Genomic DNA, 12,946 nt, shown 5'->3' with positions numbered 1-12,946 from the left:
TCGCAGTGCCGTGGCGCCTGTAATTGATATCTAAAGTTCCATGCACACGGAACATGGTTTGAAGATAATTACTATCATAGAAACGCCTTTTTTTGCACGGTTTCGCTGGTCGCATTTCTTGTCCAACCGAGCAACAGGTAGCGTGGCCGAGTGGTCTAAGGCGCTGGATTTAGGCTCCAGTCTCTTCGGAGGCGTGGGTTCAAATCCCACCGCTGCCAGTTCTCATGCCGAAGGTCAAGAGCAAGGCTGTGTGATGTCTGTCGGCAGCGCTTCCGTTTGAGTTTAGCTTTCATAAAATACATATTCTAAATCTGGCCCTGGTCAAAAGCCAACCAGGGATTCTTTTCTTCCTCCAAATGGCCTGCCAGCAGGGGCCCGTACGGGAACAACATAAACCACGTTGTTGGCAGGATTCCAACCTGCGCGGGAAATTCCCAATGGATTTCTAGTCCATCGCCTTAACCACTCGGCCACATCAACTCATTAGCTGCTTACGGGAACCTTTTCTTGTGCGTGTGTATGGGTTGTAGCCTTTTTTTTTCCTGCCGCCAAAAGTAGGAGGAGTTTTGAGGCCAAAGCGCATGCTTCTAAAGTTCAGAGGGATGGCAATGTCAATCAAGAGTCCGCAGTTGAATACTTATTTACTTTGCAAAGATCGATCGATCGATCGAAAGAAATCAAAAGCCATAGGCTTAAAAATGGGTTACTGGCAAAGTAAACAAAATCCCATCACACACTTGAGCAGAAGAAGCCATTACTCTCAGGATTTAAATCTACGTGGGGAGACCCCAAAAGAACTCTTTGGCCTCATTAGTCATCCCTGTCAAGGCGTTGCTGAATAATCTCATGTGTTATAAACGTCTTGGACTTAGGCTAAAATGCTATGCTGCACCTTACCACCCAAGTACGCTTGTAGTTTGGGAATTTTGTTCACTGACAATTGCCAGAAAACCTTTTTGATTCTGAAAATAGAGCTTATTTGAGCGTTTCTTCTATAACGTAACACAGCGCCATCGGACCGGACAGCTCGGGCTGCCTCTGTGGCGCAACGGTAGCGCGTCTCACTCCAGATCAGAAAGTTGCGTGTTCAACTTCACGTCAGGGTCATGTGCTTTGTTGATTCTTGTTATAGTGGGTGAACAGCATTCACTCATTCATGTTATGGGGCTGTTTCATACCTGTCAGTCCGCAATCATGCGATCTGCCAAGAGGATTAGTTCAAATGCTCTAATACTCAACTGTTTGACAGTTTGGCCATTGCCCTCTGAGAGCTTTAGTTGTGAATGAAACTGCATATACACAAGTATAACTCAAAAGTACAGCGTGCAATGGCCGGGAATCGAACCCGGGTCAACTGCTTGGAAGGCAGCTATGCTTACCACTATACCACCATCGCAAGGACACAAGCTTTCGCAGTGCCGTGGCGCCTGTAATTGATATCTAAAGTTCCATGCACACGGAACATGGTTTGAAGATAATTACTATCATAGAAACGCCTTTTTTTGCACGGTTTCGCTGGTCGCATTTCTTGTCCAACCGAGCAACAGGTAGCGTGGCCGAGTGGTCTAAGGCGCTGGATTTAGGCTCCAGTCTCTTCGGAGGCGTGGGTTCAAATCCCACCGCTGCCAGTTCTCATGCCGAAGGTCAAGAGCAAGGCTGTGTGATGTCTGTCGGCAGCGCTTCCGTTTGAGTTTAGCTTTCATAAAATACATATTCTAAATCTGGCCCTGGTCAAAAGCCAACCAGGGATTCTTTTCTTCCTCCAAATGGCCTGCCAGCAGGGGCCCGTACGGGAACAACATAAACCACGTTGTTGGCAGGATTCCAACCTGCGCGGGAAATTCCCAATGGATTTCTAGTCCATCGCCTTAACCACTCGGCCACATCAACTCATTAGCTGCTTACGGGAACCTTTTCTTGTGCGTGTGTATGGGTTGTAGCCTTTTTTTTTCCTGCCGCCAAAAGTAGGAGGAGTTTTGAGGCCAAAGCGCATGCTTCTAAAGTTCAGAGGGATGGCAATGTCAATCAAGAGTCCGCAGTTGAATACTTATTTACTTTGCAAAGATCGATCGATCGATCGAAAGAAATCAAAAGCCATAGGCTTAAAAATGGGTTACTGGCAAAGTAAACAAAATCCCATCACACACTTGAGCAGAAGAAGCCATTACTCTCAGGATTTAAATCTACGTGGGGAGACCCCAAAAGAACTCTTTGGCCTCATTAGTCATCCCTGTCAAGGCGTTGCTGAATAATCTCATGTGTTATAAACGTCTTGGACTTAGGCTAAAATGCTATGCTGCACCTTACCACCCAAGTACGCTTGTAGTTTGGGAATTTTGTTCACTGACAATTGCCAGAAAACCTTTTTGATTCTGAAAATAGAGCTTATTTGAGCGTTTCTTCTATAACGTAACACAGCGCCATCGGACCGGACAGCTCGGGCTGCCTCTGTGGCGCAACGGTAGCGCGTCTCACTCCAGATCAGAAAGTTGCGTGTTCAACTTCACGTCAGGGTCATGTGCTTTGTTGATTCTTGTTATAGTGGGTGAACAGCATTCACTCATTCATGTTATGGGGCTGTTTCATACCTGTCAGTCCGCAATCATGCGATCTGCCAAGAGGATTAGTTCAAATGCTCTAATACTCAACTGTTTGACAGTTTGGCCATTGCCCTCTGAGAGCTTTAGTTGTGAATGAAACTGCATATACACAAGTATAACTCAAAAGTACAGCGTGCAATGGCCGGGAATCGAACCCGGGTCAACTGCTTGGAAGGCAGCTATGCTTACCACTATACCACCATCGCAAGGACACAAGCTTTCGCAGTGCCGTGGCGCCTGTAATTGATATCTAAAGTTCCATGCACACGGAACATGGTTTGAAGATAATTACTATCATAGAAACGCCTTTTTTTGCACGGTTTCGCTGGTCGCATTTCTTGTCCAACCGAGCAACAGGTAGCGTGGCCGAGTGGTCTAAGGCGCTGGATTTAGGCTCCAGTCTCTTCGGAGGCGTGGGTTCAAATCCCACCGCTGCCAGTTCTCATGCCGAAGGTCAAGAGCAAGGCTGTGTGATGTCTGTCGGCAGCGCTTCCGTTTGAGTTTAGCTTTCATAAAATACATATTCTAAATCTGGCCCTGGTCAAAAGCCAACCAGGGATTCTTTACTTCCTCCAAATGGCCTGCCAGCAGGGGCCCGTACGGGAACAACATAAACCACGTTGTTGGCAGGATTCCAACCTGCGCGGGAAATTCCCAATGGATTTCTAGTCCATCGCCTTAACCACTCGGCCACAACAACTCATTAGCTGCTTACGGGAACCTTTTCTTGTGCGTGTGTATGGGTTGTAGCCTTTTTTTTTCCTGCCGCCAAAAGTAGGAGGAGTTTTGAGGCCAAAGCGCATGCTTCTAAAGTTCAGAGGGATGGCAATGTCAATCAAGAGTCCGCAGTTGAATACTTATTTACTTTGCAAAGATCGATCGATCGATCGAAAGAAATCAAAAGCCATAGGCTTAAAAATGGGTTACTGGCAAAGTAAACAAAATCCCATCACACACTTGAGCAGAAGAAGCCATTACTCTCAGGATTTAAATCTACGTGGGGAGACCCCAAAAGAACTCTTTGGCCTCATTAGTCATCCCTGTCAAGGCGTTGCTGAATAATCTCATGTGTTATAAACGTCTTGGACTTAGGCTAAAATGCTATGCTGCACCTTACCACCCAAGTACGCTTGTAGTTTGGGAATTTTGTTCACTGACAATTGCCAGAAAACCTTTTTGATTCTGAAAATAGAGCTTATTTGAGCGTTTCTTCTATAACGTAACACAGCGCCATCGGACCGGACAGCTCGGGCTGCCTCTGTGGCGCAACGGTAGCGCGTCTCACTCCAGATCAGAAAGTTGCGTGTTCAACTTCACGTCAGGGTCATGTGCTTTGTTGATTCTTGTTATAGTGGGTGAACAGCATTCACTCATTCATGTTATGGGGCTGTTTCATACCTGTCAGTCCGCAATCATGCGATCTGCCAAGAGGATTAGTTCAAATGCTCTAATACTCAACTGTTTGACAGTTTGGCCATTGCCCTCTGAGAGCTTTAGTTGTGAATGAAACTGCATATACACAAGTATAACTCAAAAGTACAGCGTGCGATGGCCGGGAATCAAACCCGGGTCAACTGCTTGGAAGGCAGCTATGCTTACCACTATACCACCATCGCAAGGACACAAGCTTTCGCAGTGCCGTGGCGCCTGTAATTGATATCTAAAGTTCCATGCACACGGAACATGGTTTGAAGATAATTACTATCATAGAAACGCCTTTTTTTGCACGGTTTCGCTGGTCGCATTTCTTGTCCAACCGAGCAACAGGTAGCGTGGCCGAGTGGTCTAAGGCGCTGGATTTAGGCTCCAGTCTCTTCGGAGGCGTGGGTTCAAATCCCACCGCTGCCAGTTCTCATGCCGAAGGTCAAGAGCAAGGCTGTGTGATGTCTGTCGGCAGCGCTTCCGTTTGAGTTTAGCTTTCATAAAATACATATTCTAAATCTGGCCCTGGTCAAAAGCCAACCAGGGATTCTTTTCTTCCTCCAAATGGCCTGCCAGCAGGGGCCCGTACGGGAACAACATAAACCACGTTGTTGGCAGGATTCCAACCTGCGCGGGAAATTCCCAATGGATTTCTAGTCCATCGCCTTAACCACTCGGCCACATCAACTCATTAGCTGCTTACGGGAACCTTTTCTTGTGCGTGTGTATGGGTTGTAGCCTTTTTTTTTCCTGCCGCCAAAAGTAGGAGGAGTTTTGAGGCCAAAGCGCATGCTTCTAAAGTTCAGAGGGATGGCAATGTCAATCAAGAGTCCGCAGTTGAATACTTATTTACTTTGCAAAGATCGATCGATCGATCGAAAGAAATCAAAAGCCATAGGCTTAAAAATGGGTTACTGGCAAAGTAAACAAAATCCCATCACACACTTGAGCAGAAGAAGCCATTACTCTCAGGATTTAAATCTACGTGGGGAGACCCCAAAAGAACTCTTTGGCCTCATTAGTCATCCCTGTCAAGGCGTTGCTGAATAATCTCATGTGTTATAAACGTCTTGGACTTAGGCTAAAATGCTATGCTGCACCTTACCACCCAAGTACGCTTGTAGTTTGGGAATTTTGTTCACTGACAATTGCCAGAAAACCTTTTTGATTCTGAAAATAGAGCTTATTTGAGCGTTTCTTCTATAACGTAACACAGCGCCATCGGACCGGACAGCTCGGGCTGCCTCTGTGGCGCAACGGTAGCGCGTCTCACTCCAGATCAGAAAGTTGCGTGTTCAACTTCACGTCAGGGTCATGTGCTTTGTTGATTCTTGTTATAGTGGGTGAACAGCATTCACTCATTCATGTTATGGGGCTGTTTCATACCTGTCAGTCCGCAATCATGCGATCTGCCAAGAGGATTAGTTCAAATGCTCTAATACTCAACTGTTTGACAGTTTGGCCATTGCCCTCTGAGAGCTTTAGTTGTGAATGAAACTGCATATACACAAGTATAACTCAAAAGTACAGCGTGCAATGGCCGGGAATCGAACCCGGGTCAACTGCTTGGAAGGCAGCTATGCTTACCACTATACCACCATCGCAAGGACACAAGCTTTCGCAGTGCCGTGGCGCCTGTAATTGATATCTAAAGTTCCATGCACACGGAACATGGTTTGAAGATAATTACTATCATAGAAACGCCTTTTTTTGCACGGTTTCGCTGGTCGCATTTCTTGTCCAACCGAGCAACAGGTAGCGTGGCCGAGTGGTCTAAGGCGCTGGATTTAGGCTCCAGTCTCTTCGGAGGCGTGGGTTCAAATCCCACCGCTGCCAGTTCTCATGCCGAAGGTCAAGAGCAAGGCTGTGTGATGTCTGTCGGCAGCGCTTCCGTTTGAGTTTAGCTTTCATAAAATACATATTCTAAATCTGGCCCTGGTCAAAAGCCAACCAGGGATTCTTTTCTTCCTCCAAATGGCCTGCCAGCAGGGGCCCGTACGGGAACAACATAAACCACGTTGTTGGCAGGATTCCAACCTGCGCGGGAAATTCCCAATGGATTTCTAGTCCATCGCCTTAACCACTCGGCCACATCAACTCATTAGCTGCTTACGGGAACCTTTTCTTGTGCGTGTGTATGGGTTGTAGCCTTTTTTTTTCCTGCCGCCAAAAGTAGGAGGAGTTTTGAGGCCAAAGCGCATGCTTCTAAAGTTCAGAGGGATGGCAATGTCAATCAAGAGTCCGCAGTTGAATACTTATTTACTTTGCAAAGATCGATCGATCGATCGAAAGAAATCAAAAGCCATAGGCTTAAAAATGGGTTACTGGCAAAGTAAACAAAATCCCATCACACACTTGAGCAGAAGAAGCCATTACTCTCAGGATTTAAATCTACGTGGGGAGACCCCAAAAGAACTCTTTGGCCTCATTAGTCATCCCTGTCAAGGCGTTGCTGAATAATCTCATGTGTTATAAACGTCTTGGACTTAGGCTAAAATGCTATGCTGCACCTTACCACCCAAGTACGCTTGTAGTTTGGGAATTTTGTTCACTGACAATTGCCAGAAAACCTTTTTGATTCTGAAAATAGAGCTTATTTGAGCGTTTCTTCTATAACGTAACACAGCGCCATCGGACCGGACAGCTCGGGCTGCCTCTGTGGCGCAACGGTAGCGCGTCTCACTCCAGATCAGAAAGTTGCGTGTTCAACTTCACGTCAGGGTCATGTGCTTTGTTGATTCTTGTTATAGTGGGTGAACAGCATTCACTCATTCATGTTATGGGGCTGTTTCATACCTGTCAGTCCGCAATCATGCGATCTGCCAAGAGGATTAGTTCAAATGCTCTAATACTCAACTGTTTGACAGTTTGGCCATTGCCCTCTGAGAGCTTTAGTTGTGAATGAAACTGCATATACACAAGTATAACTCAAAAGTACAGCGTGCAATGGCCGGGAATCGAACCCGGGTCAACTGCTTGGAAGGCAGCTATGCTTACCACTATACCACCATCGCAAGGACACAAGCTTTCGCAGTGCCGTGGCGCCTGTAATTGATATCTAAAGTTCCATGCACACGGAACATGGTTTGAAGATAATTACTATCATAGAAACGCCTTTTTTTGCACGGTTTCGCTGGTCGCATTTCTTGTCCAACCGAGCAACAGGTAGCGTGGCCGAGTGGTCTAAGGCGCTGGATTTAGGCTCCAGTCTCTTCGGAGGTGTGGGTTCAAATCCCACCGCTGCCAGTTCTCATGCCGAAGGTCAACAGCAAGGCTGTGTGATGTCTGTCGGCAGCGCTTCCGTTTGAGTTTAGCTTTCATAAAATACATATTCTAAATCTGGCCCTGGTCAAAAGCCAACCAGGGATTCTTTACTTCCTCCAAATGGCCTGCCAGCAGGGGCCCGTACGGGAACAACATAAACCACGTTGTTGGCAGGATTCCAACCTGCGCGGGAAATTCCCAATGGATTTCTAGTCCATCGCCTTAACCACTCGGCCACAACAACTCATTAGCTGCTTACGGGAACCTTTTCTTGTGCGTGTGTATGGGTTGTAGCCTTTTTTTTTCCTGCCGCCAAAAGTAGGAGGAGTTTTGAGGCCAAAGCGCATGCTTCTAAAGTTCAGAGGGATGGCAATGTCAATCAAGAGTCCGCAGTTGAATACTTATTTACTTTGCAAAGATCGATCGATCGATCGAAAGAAATCAAAAGCCATAGGCTTAAAAATGGGTTACTGGCAAAGTAAACAAAATCCCATCACACACTTGAGCAGAAGAAGCCATTACTCTCAGGATTTAAATCTACGTGGGGAGACCCCAAAAGAACTCTTTGGCCTCATTAGTCATCCCTCAAAAGGCGTTGCTGAATAATCTCATGTGTTATAAACGTCTTGGACTTAGGCTAAAATGCTATGCTGCACCTTACCACCCAAGTACGCTTGTAGTTTGGGAATTTTGTTCACTGACAATTGCCAGAAAACCTTTTTGATTCTGAAAATAGAGCTTATTTGAGCGTTTCTTCTATAACGTAACACAGCGCCATCGGACCGGACAGCTCGGGCTGCCTCTGTGGCGCAACGGTAGCGCGTCTCACTCCAGATCAGAAAGTTGCGTGTTCAACTTCACGTCAGGGTCATGTGCTTTGTTGATTCTTGTTATAGTGGGTGAACAGCATTCACTCATTCATGTTATGGGGCTGTTTCATACCTGTCAGTCCGCAATCATGCGATCTGCCAAGAGGATTAGTTCAAATGCTCTAATACTCAACTGTTTGACAGTTTGGCCATTGCCCTCTGAGAGCTTTAGTTGTGAATGAAACTGCATATACACAAGTATAACTCAAAAGTACAGCGTGCGATGGCCGGGAATCAAACCCGGGTCAACTGCTTGGAAGGCAGCTATGCTTACCACTATACCACCATCGCAAGGACACAAGCTTTCGCAGTGCCGTGGCGCCTGTAATTGATATCTAAAGTTCCATGCACACGGAACATGGTTTGAAGATAATTACTATCATAGAAACGCCTTTTTTTGCACGGTTTCGCTGGTCGCATTTCTTGTCCAACCGAGCAACAGGTAGCGTGGCCGAGTGGTCTAAGGCGCTGGATTTAGGCTCCAGTCTCTTCGGAGGCGTGGGTTCAAATCCCACCGCTGCCAGTTCTCATGCCGAAGGTCAAGAGCAAGGCTGTGTGATGTCTGTCGGCAGCGCTTCCGTTTGAGTTTAGCTTTCATAAAATACATATTCTAAATCTGGCCCTGGTCAAAAGCCAACCAGGGATTCTTTTCTTCCTCCAAATGGCCTGCCAGCAGGGGCCCGTACGGGAACAACATAAACCACGTTGTTGGCAGGATTCCAACCTGCGCGGGAAATTCCCAATGGATTTCTAGTCCATCGCCTTAACCACTCGGCCACATCAACTCATTAGCTGCTTACGGGAACCTTTTCTTGTGCGTGTGTATGGGTTGTAGCCTTTTTTTTTCCTGCCGCCAAAAGTAGGAGGAGTTTTGAGGCCAAAGCGCATGCTTCTAAAGTTCAGAGGGATGGCAATGTCAATCAAGAGTCCGCAGTTGAATACTTATTTACTTTGCAAAGATCGATCGATCGATCGAAAGAAATCAAAAGCCATAGGCTTAAAAATGGGTTACTGGCAAAGTAAACAAAATCCCATCACACACTTGAGCAGAAGAAGCCATTACTCTCAGGATTTAAATCTACGTGGGGAGACCCCAAAAGAACTCTTTGGCCTCATTAGTCATCCCTGTCAAGGCGTTGCTGAATAATCTCATGTGTTATAAACGTCTTGGACTTAGGCTAAAATGCTATGCTGCACCTTACCACCCAAGTACGCTTGTAGTTTGGGAATTTTGTTCACTGACAATTGCCAGAAAACCTTTTTGATTCTGAAAATAGAGCTTATTTGAGCGTTTCTTCTATAACGTAACACAGCGCCATCGGACCGGACAGCTCGGGCTGCCTCTGTGGCGCAACGGTAGCGCGTCTCACTCCAGATCAGAAAGTTGCGTGTTCAACTTCACGTCAGGGTCATGTGCTTTGTTGATTCTTGTTATAGTGGGTGAACAGCATTCACTCATTCATGTTATGGGGCTGTTTCATACCTGTCAGTCCGCAATCATGCGATCTGCCAAGAGGATTAGTTCAAATGCTCTAATACTCAACTGTTTGACAGTTTGGCCATTGCCCTCTGAGAGCTTTAGTTGTGAATGAAACTGCATATACACAAGTATAACTCAAAAGTACAGCGTGCAATGGCCGGGAATCGAACCCGGGTCAACTGCTTGGAAGGCAGCTATGCTTACCACTATACCACCATCGCAAGGACACAAGCTTTCGCAGTGCCGTGGCGCCTGTAATTGATATCTAAAGTTCCATGCACACGGAACATGGTTTGAAGATAATTACTATCATAGAAACGCCTTTTTTTGCACGGTTTCGCTGGTCGCATTTCTTGTCCAACCGAGCAACAGGTAGCGTGGCCGAGTGGTCTAAGGCGCTGGATTTAGGCTCCAGTCTCTTCGGAGGCGTGGGTTCAAATCCCACCGCTGCCAGTTCTCATGCCGAAGGTCAAGAGCAAGGCTGTGTGATGTCTGTCGGCAGCGCTTCCGTTTGAGTTTAGCTTTCATAAAATACATATTCTAAATCTGGCCCTGGTCAAAAGCCAACCAGGGATTCTTTTCTTCCTCCAAATGGCCTGCCAGCAGGGGCCCGTACGGGAACAACATAAACCACGTTGTTGGCAGGATTCCAACCTGCGCGGGAAATTCCCAATGGATTTCTAGTCCATCGCCTTAACCACTCGGCCACATCAACTCATTAGCTGCTTACGGGAACCTTTTCTTGTGCGTGTGTATGGGTTGTAGCCTTTTTTTTTCCTGCCGCCAAAAGTAGGAGGAGTTTTGAGGCCAAAGCGCATGCTTCTAAAGTTCAGAGGGATGGCAATGTCAATCAAGAGTCCGCAGTTGAATACTTATTTACTTTGCAAAGATCGATCGATCGATCGAAAGAAATCAAAAGCCATAGGCTTAAAAATGGGTTACTGGCAAAGTAAACAAAATCCCATCACACACTTGAGCAGAAGAAGCCATTACTCTCAGGATTTAAATCTACGTGGGGAGACCCCAAAAGAACTCTTTGGCCTCATTAGTCATCCCTGTCAAGGCGTTGCTGAATAATCTCATGTGTTATAAACGTCTTGGACTTAGGCTAAAATGCTATGCTGCACCTTACCACCCAAGTACGCTTGTAGTTTGGGAATTTTGTTCACTGACAATTGCCAGAAAACCTTTTTGATTCTGAAAATAGAGCTTATTTGAGCGTTTCTTCTATAACGTAACACAGCGCCATCGGACCGGACAGCTCGGGCTGCCTCTGTGGCGCAACGGTAGCGCGTCTCACTCCAGATCAGAAAGTTGCGTGTTCAACTTCACGTCAGGGTCATGTGCTTTGTTGATTCTTGTTATAGTGGGTGAACAGCATTCACTCATTCATGTTATGGGGCTGTTTCATACCTGTCAGTCCGCAATCATGCGATCTGCCAAGAGGATTAGTTCAAATGCTCTAATACTCAACTGTTTGACAGTTTGGCCATTGCCCTCTGAGAGCTTTAGTTGTGAATGAAACTGCATATACACAAGTATAACTCAAAAGTACAGCGTGCAATGGCCGGGAATCGAACCCGGGTCAACTGCTTGGAAGGCAGCTATGCTTACCACTATACCACCATCGCAAGGACACAAGCTTTCGCAGTGCCGTGGCGCCTGTAATTGATATCTAAAGTTCCATGCACACGGAACATGGTTTGAAGATAATTACTATCATAGAAACGCCTTTTTTTGCACGGTTTCGCTGGTCGCATTTCTTGTCCAACCGAGCAACAGGTAGCGTGGCCGAGTGGTCTAAGGCGCTGGATTTAGGCTCCAGTCTCTTCGGAGGCGTGGGTTCAAATCCCACCGCTGCCAGTTCTCATGCCGAAGGTCAAGAGCAAGGCTGTGTGATGTCTGTCGGCAGCGCTTCCGTTTGAGTTTAGCTTTCATAAAATACATATTCTAAATCTGGCCCTGGTCAAAAGCCAACCAGGGATTCTTTACTTCCTCCAAATGGCCTGCCAGCAGGGGCCCGTACGGGAACAACATAAACCACGTTGTTGGCAGGATTCCAACCTGCGCGGGAAATTCCCAATGGATTTCTAGTCCATCGCCTTAACCACTCGGCCACAACAACTCATTAGCTGCTTACGGGAACCTTTTCTTGTGCGTGTGTATGGGTTGTAGCCTTTTTTTTTCCTGCCGCCAAAAGTAGGAGGAGTTTTGAGGCCAAAGCGCATGCTTCTAAAGTTCAGAGGGATGGCAATGTCAATCAAGAGTCCGCAGTTGAATACTTATTTACTTTGCAAAGATCGATCGATCGATCGAAAGAAATCAAAAGCCATAGGCTTAAAAATGGGTTACTGGCAAAGTAAACAAAATCCCATCACACACTTGAGCAGAAGAAGCCATTACTCTCAGGATTTAAATCTACGTGGGGAGACCCCAAAAGAACTCTTTGGCCTCATTAGTCATCCCTGTCAAGGCGTTGCTGAATAATCTCATGTGTTATAAACGTCTTGGACTTAGGCTAAAATGCTATGCTGCACCTTACCACCCAAGTACGCTTGTAGTTTGGGAATTTTGTTCACTGACAATTGCCAGAAAACCTTTTTGATTCTGAAAATAGAGCTTATTTGAGCGTTTCTTCTATAACGTAACACAGCGCCATCGGACCGGACAGCTCGGGCTGCCTCTGTGGCGCAACGGTAGCGCGTCTCACTCCAGATCAGAAAGTTGCGTGTTCAACTTCACGTCAGGGTCATGTGCTTTGTTGATTCTTGTTATAGTGGGTGAACAGCATTCACTCATTCATGTTATGGGGCTGTTTCATACCTGTCAGTCCGCAATCATGCGATCTGCCAAGAGGATTAGTTCAAATGCTCTAATACTCAACTGTTTGACAGTTTGGCCATTGCCCTCTGAGAGCTTTAGTTGTGAATGAAACTGCATATACACAAGTATAACTCAAAAGTACAGCGTGCAATGGCCGGGAATCGAACCCGGGTCAACTGCTTGGAAGGCAGCTATGCTTACCACTATACCACCATCGCAAGGACACAAGCTTTCGCAGTGCCGTGGCGCCTGTAATTGATATCTAAAGTTCCATGCACACGGAACATGGTTTGAAGATAATTACTATCATAGAAACGCCTTTTTTTGCACGGTTTCGCTGGTCGCATTTCTTGTCCAACCGAGCAACAGGTAGCGTGGCCGAGTGGTCTAAGGCGCTGGATTTAGGCTCCAGTCTCTTCGGAGGTGTGGGTTCAAATCCCACCGCTGCCAGTTCTCATGCCGAAGGTCAAGAGCAAGGCTGTGTGATG

At 46.5% G+C, this 12,946-nt stretch overlaps 28 non-coding genes across 28 annotated transcripts; 10 read left to right on the top strand and 18 right to left on the bottom strand.

Moving 5' to 3' along the window:
* The first annotated feature begins 136 nt into the window (after positions 1–136).
* On the top strand, positions 137–218 carry trnal-uag (transfer RNA leucine (anticodon UAG)). Its single transcript has one exon. It is a non-coding gene; the product is annotated as a tRNA-Leu (tRNA).
* A 180-nt stretch (positions 219–398) lies between these two features.
* trnas-aga (transfer RNA serine (anticodon AGA)) lies at positions 399–480 on the bottom strand. The gene has a single exon. It is a non-coding gene; the product is annotated as a tRNA-Ser (tRNA).
* An 844-nt stretch (positions 481–1,324) lies between these two features.
* Positions 1,325–1,396, bottom strand: trnag-ucc (transfer RNA glycine (anticodon UCC)). Its single transcript has one exon. It is a non-coding gene; the product is annotated as a tRNA-Gly (tRNA).
* Positions 1,397–1,546: 150 nt separating this feature from the next.
* Positions 1,547–1,628, top strand: trnal-uag (transfer RNA leucine (anticodon UAG)). The gene has a single exon. It is a non-coding gene; the product is annotated as a tRNA-Leu (tRNA).
* A 180-nt stretch (positions 1,629–1,808) lies between these two features.
* On the bottom strand, positions 1,809–1,890 carry trnas-aga (transfer RNA serine (anticodon AGA)). The gene has a single exon. It is a non-coding gene; the product is annotated as a tRNA-Ser (tRNA).
* Positions 1,891–2,734: 844 nt separating this feature from the next.
* trnag-ucc (transfer RNA glycine (anticodon UCC)) lies at positions 2,735–2,806 on the bottom strand. Its single transcript has one exon. It is a non-coding gene; the product is annotated as a tRNA-Gly (tRNA).
* A 150-nt stretch (positions 2,807–2,956) lies between these two features.
* Positions 2,957–3,038, top strand: trnal-uag (transfer RNA leucine (anticodon UAG)). Its single transcript has one exon. It is a non-coding gene; the product is annotated as a tRNA-Leu (tRNA).
* Positions 3,039–3,218: 180 nt separating this feature from the next.
* trnas-aga (transfer RNA serine (anticodon AGA)) lies at positions 3,219–3,300 on the bottom strand. Its single transcript has one exon. It is a non-coding gene; the product is annotated as a tRNA-Ser (tRNA).
* An 844-nt stretch (positions 3,301–4,144) lies between these two features.
* Positions 4,145–4,216, bottom strand: trnag-ucc (transfer RNA glycine (anticodon UCC)). The gene has a single exon. It is a non-coding gene; the product is annotated as a tRNA-Gly (tRNA).
* A 150-nt stretch (positions 4,217–4,366) lies between these two features.
* trnal-uag (transfer RNA leucine (anticodon UAG)) lies at positions 4,367–4,448 on the top strand. Its single transcript has one exon. It is a non-coding gene; the product is annotated as a tRNA-Leu (tRNA).
* Positions 4,449–4,628: 180 nt separating this feature from the next.
* trnas-aga (transfer RNA serine (anticodon AGA)) lies at positions 4,629–4,710 on the bottom strand. The gene has a single exon. It is a non-coding gene; the product is annotated as a tRNA-Ser (tRNA).
* Positions 4,711–5,554: 844 nt separating this feature from the next.
* Positions 5,555–5,626, bottom strand: trnag-ucc (transfer RNA glycine (anticodon UCC)). Its single transcript has one exon. It is a non-coding gene; the product is annotated as a tRNA-Gly (tRNA).
* A 150-nt stretch (positions 5,627–5,776) lies between these two features.
* On the top strand, positions 5,777–5,858 carry trnal-uag (transfer RNA leucine (anticodon UAG)). Its single transcript has one exon. It is a non-coding gene; the product is annotated as a tRNA-Leu (tRNA).
* Positions 5,859–6,038: 180 nt separating this feature from the next.
* Positions 6,039–6,120, bottom strand: trnas-aga (transfer RNA serine (anticodon AGA)). Its single transcript has one exon. It is a non-coding gene; the product is annotated as a tRNA-Ser (tRNA).
* An 844-nt stretch (positions 6,121–6,964) lies between these two features.
* On the bottom strand, positions 6,965–7,036 carry trnag-ucc (transfer RNA glycine (anticodon UCC)). The gene has a single exon. It is a non-coding gene; the product is annotated as a tRNA-Gly (tRNA).
* Positions 7,037–7,186: 150 nt separating this feature from the next.
* trnal-uag (transfer RNA leucine (anticodon UAG)) lies at positions 7,187–7,268 on the top strand. Its single transcript has one exon. It is a non-coding gene; the product is annotated as a tRNA-Leu (tRNA).
* Positions 7,269–7,448: 180 nt separating this feature from the next.
* On the bottom strand, positions 7,449–7,530 carry trnas-aga (transfer RNA serine (anticodon AGA)). Its single transcript has one exon. It is a non-coding gene; the product is annotated as a tRNA-Ser (tRNA).
* An 844-nt stretch (positions 7,531–8,374) lies between these two features.
* Positions 8,375–8,446, bottom strand: trnag-ucc (transfer RNA glycine (anticodon UCC)). Its single transcript has one exon. It is a non-coding gene; the product is annotated as a tRNA-Gly (tRNA).
* Positions 8,447–8,596: 150 nt separating this feature from the next.
* Positions 8,597–8,678, top strand: trnal-uag (transfer RNA leucine (anticodon UAG)). The gene has a single exon. It is a non-coding gene; the product is annotated as a tRNA-Leu (tRNA).
* Positions 8,679–8,858: 180 nt separating this feature from the next.
* On the bottom strand, positions 8,859–8,940 carry trnas-aga (transfer RNA serine (anticodon AGA)). The gene has a single exon. It is a non-coding gene; the product is annotated as a tRNA-Ser (tRNA).
* An 844-nt stretch (positions 8,941–9,784) lies between these two features.
* Positions 9,785–9,856, bottom strand: trnag-ucc (transfer RNA glycine (anticodon UCC)). The gene has a single exon. It is a non-coding gene; the product is annotated as a tRNA-Gly (tRNA).
* Positions 9,857–10,006: 150 nt separating this feature from the next.
* On the top strand, positions 10,007–10,088 carry trnal-uag (transfer RNA leucine (anticodon UAG)). Its single transcript has one exon. It is a non-coding gene; the product is annotated as a tRNA-Leu (tRNA).
* A 180-nt stretch (positions 10,089–10,268) lies between these two features.
* trnas-aga (transfer RNA serine (anticodon AGA)) lies at positions 10,269–10,350 on the bottom strand. The gene has a single exon. It is a non-coding gene; the product is annotated as a tRNA-Ser (tRNA).
* An 844-nt stretch (positions 10,351–11,194) lies between these two features.
* On the bottom strand, positions 11,195–11,266 carry trnag-ucc (transfer RNA glycine (anticodon UCC)). The gene has a single exon. It is a non-coding gene; the product is annotated as a tRNA-Gly (tRNA).
* Positions 11,267–11,416: 150 nt separating this feature from the next.
* Positions 11,417–11,498, top strand: trnal-uag (transfer RNA leucine (anticodon UAG)). Its single transcript has one exon. It is a non-coding gene; the product is annotated as a tRNA-Leu (tRNA).
* A 180-nt stretch (positions 11,499–11,678) lies between these two features.
* Positions 11,679–11,760, bottom strand: trnas-aga (transfer RNA serine (anticodon AGA)). Its single transcript has one exon. It is a non-coding gene; the product is annotated as a tRNA-Ser (tRNA).
* Positions 11,761–12,604: 844 nt separating this feature from the next.
* trnag-ucc (transfer RNA glycine (anticodon UCC)) lies at positions 12,605–12,676 on the bottom strand. The gene has a single exon. It is a non-coding gene; the product is annotated as a tRNA-Gly (tRNA).
* Positions 12,677–12,826: 150 nt separating this feature from the next.
* trnal-uag (transfer RNA leucine (anticodon UAG)) lies at positions 12,827–12,908 on the top strand. Its single transcript has one exon. It is a non-coding gene; the product is annotated as a tRNA-Leu (tRNA).
* The last annotated feature ends 38 nt before the right edge of the window (positions 12,909–12,946 follow it).

Source organism: Eucyclogobius newberryi, unplaced genomic scaffold (genome assembly GCF_026437365.1).
Source record: "Eucyclogobius newberryi isolate DKJ021-1_F unplaced genomic scaffold, fEucNew1.0.hap1 SCAF_36, whole genome shotgun sequence".
Classification (NCBI taxonomy): Eukaryota; Metazoa; Chordata; class Actinopteri; order Gobiiformes; family Gobiidae; genus Eucyclogobius; species Eucyclogobius newberryi.
The sequence above is the reverse complement of the archived record's forward strand: the minus strand, read 5'-3'. Positions and strand labels throughout refer to the sequence as shown.